At 46.3% G+C, this 2,500-nt stretch overlaps 1 protein-coding gene across 1 annotated transcript in view; it reads right to left on the minus strand.

Moving 5' to 3' along the window:
• Positions 1 to 2,500, minus strand: part of LOC112240517 (thyrotropin-releasing hormone-degrading ectoenzyme-like) — a gene marked incomplete at its 5' end in the record, with an annotated part of 150,819 nt that overhangs the window by 27,887 nt on the left and 120,432 nt on the right. The window lies entirely within an intron of this gene.

Genomic DNA, 2,500 nt, shown 5'->3' on the forward strand with positions numbered 1-2,500 from the left:
TCTAGTACATAGGGTTTATAGTACTGGGGCTCAGTGGATGATCTAGTACATAGGGTTTATAGTACTGGGGCTCAGTGGGTGATCTAGTACATAGGGTTTATAGTACTGGGGCTCAGTGGGGGCATTTGTACATAGGGTTTATAGTACTGGGGCTCAGTGGGTGATCTAGTACATAGGGTTTATAGTACTAGGGCTCAGTGGGTGCATTAGTACATAGGGTTTATAGTACTGGGGCTCAGCGGGGGCATTAGTACATAGGGTTTATAGTACTGGGGCTCAGTGGGTGATCTAGTACATAGTGTTTATAGTACTGTGGCTCAGTGGGGGCATTTGTACATAGGGTTTATAGTACTGGGGCTCAGTGGGTGATCTAGTACATAGGGTTTATAGTACTGGGGCTCAGTGGGGGCATTAGTACATAGGGTTTATAGTACTGGGGCTCAGTGGGTACATTAGTACATAGGGTTTAAAGTACTGGGGCTCAGTGGGTGATCTAGTACATAGGGTTTATAGTACTGGGGCTCCGTGGATGATCTAGTACATAGGGTTTATAGTACTGGGGCTCAGTGGGTGATCTAGTACATAGGGTTTATAGTACTGGGGCTCAGTGGGGGCATTTGTACATAGGGTTTATAGTACTGGGGCTCAGTGGGTGATCTAGTACATAGGGTTTATAGTACTGGGGCTCAGTGGGTGCATTAGTACATAGGGTTTATAGTACTGGGGCTCAGCGGGGCATTAGTACATAGGGTTTATAGTACTGGGGCTCAGTGGGTGATCTAGTACATAGTGTTTATAGTACTGTGGCTCAGTGGGGGCATTTGTACATAGGGTTTATAGTACTGGGGCTCAGTGGGTGATCTAGTACATAGGGTTTATAGTACTGGGGCTCAGTGGGTGATCTAGTACATAGGGTTTATAGTACTGGGGCTCAGTGGGTGATCTAGTACATAGGGTTTATAGTACTGGGGCTCAGTGGGTACATCTAGTACATAGGGTTTATAGTACTGGGGCTCAGTGGGTGATCTAGTACATAGGGTTTATAGTACTGGGGCTCAGTGGGTGATCTAGTACATAGGGTTTATAGTACTGGGGCTCAGTGGGTGATCTAGTACATAGGGTTTATAGTACTGGGGCTCAGTGGGTGATCTAGTACATAAGGTTTATAGTACTGGGGCTCAGTGGGTGATCTAGTACATAGGGTTTATAGTACTGGGGCTCAGTGGGTGATCTAGTACATAGGGTTTATAGTACTGGGGCTCAGTGGGTGATCTAGTACATAGGGTTTATAGTACTGGGGCTCAGTGGGTGATCTAGTACATAGGGTTTATAGTACTGGGGCTCAGTGGGGCATTAGTACATAGGGTTTATAGTACTGGGGCTCAGTGGGTGATCTAGTACATAGGGTTTATAGTACTGGGGCTCAGTGGGTGATCTAGTACATAGGGTTTATAGTACTGGGGCTCAGTGGGTGATTAGTACATAGGGTTTATAGTACTGGGGCTCAGTGGGTGATCTAGTACATAGGGTTTATAGTACTGGGGCTCAGTGGGTGATCTAGTACATAGGGTTTATAGTACTGGGGCTCAGTGGGTGATCTAGTACATAGGGTTTATAGTACTGGGGCTCAGTGGGTGATCTAGTACATAAGGTTTATAGTACTGGGGCTCAGTGGGTGATCTAGTACATAAGGTTTATAGTACTGGGGCTCAGTGGGTGATCTAGTACATAGGGTTTATAGTACTGGGGCTCAGTGGGTGATCTAGTACATAGGGTTTATAGTACTGGGGCTCAGTGGGTACATTAGTACATAGGGTTTATAGTACTGGGGCTCAGTGGGTGATCTAGTACATAGGGTTTATAGTACTGGGGCTCAGTGGATGATCTAGTACATAGGGTTTATAGTACTGGGCAGAAGCTCCTCAATACCTTGAACCCTGATCCACAGAAAGATGCCAGGGGGTCTTTAGAGAGGGTCTGAGAGGGCACCAGCTGTACCAAACAGGCTGGTCAGGGTGAGGGTTAGGGTCAGAGGTTATAAACTACACTGAAGAGGCTGTAGTTGGAGTGTACTGGTCAGGGTTAGGATTAGGGTCAGAGGTTATAAACTATGAAGAGGCTGTAGTTGGGGGGTTATGGTCAGGGTTAGGATTAGGGTCAGAGGTTATAAACTATGAAGAGGCTGTAGTTGGGGGGTTATGGTCAGGGTTAAGGTTTAGGGTTAGGTTATAAACTATGAAGAGGCTGTAGTTGGGGGTTATGGTCAGGGTTAGGATTAGGGTCAGAGGTTATAAACTATGAAGAGGCTGTAGTTGGGGGGTTATGGTCAGGGTCAGTTATAAACTATGAAGAGGCTGTAGTTGGGGGGTTATGGTCAGGGTTAGGATTAGGGTCAGAGGTTATAAACTATGAAGAGGCTGTAGTTGGGGGATTATGGTCAGGGTCAGGGTTAGGATTAGGGTCAGAGGTTATAACCTACACTGAAGAGGCTGTAGTTGGA

This window comes from Oncorhynchus tshawytscha, unplaced genomic scaffold, assembly GCF_018296145.1.
Source record: "Oncorhynchus tshawytscha isolate Ot180627B unplaced genomic scaffold, Otsh_v2.0 Un_contig_1191_pilon_pilon, whole genome shotgun sequence".
Lineage (NCBI taxonomy): Eukaryota > Metazoa > Chordata > Actinopteri > Salmoniformes > Salmonidae > Oncorhynchus > Oncorhynchus tshawytscha.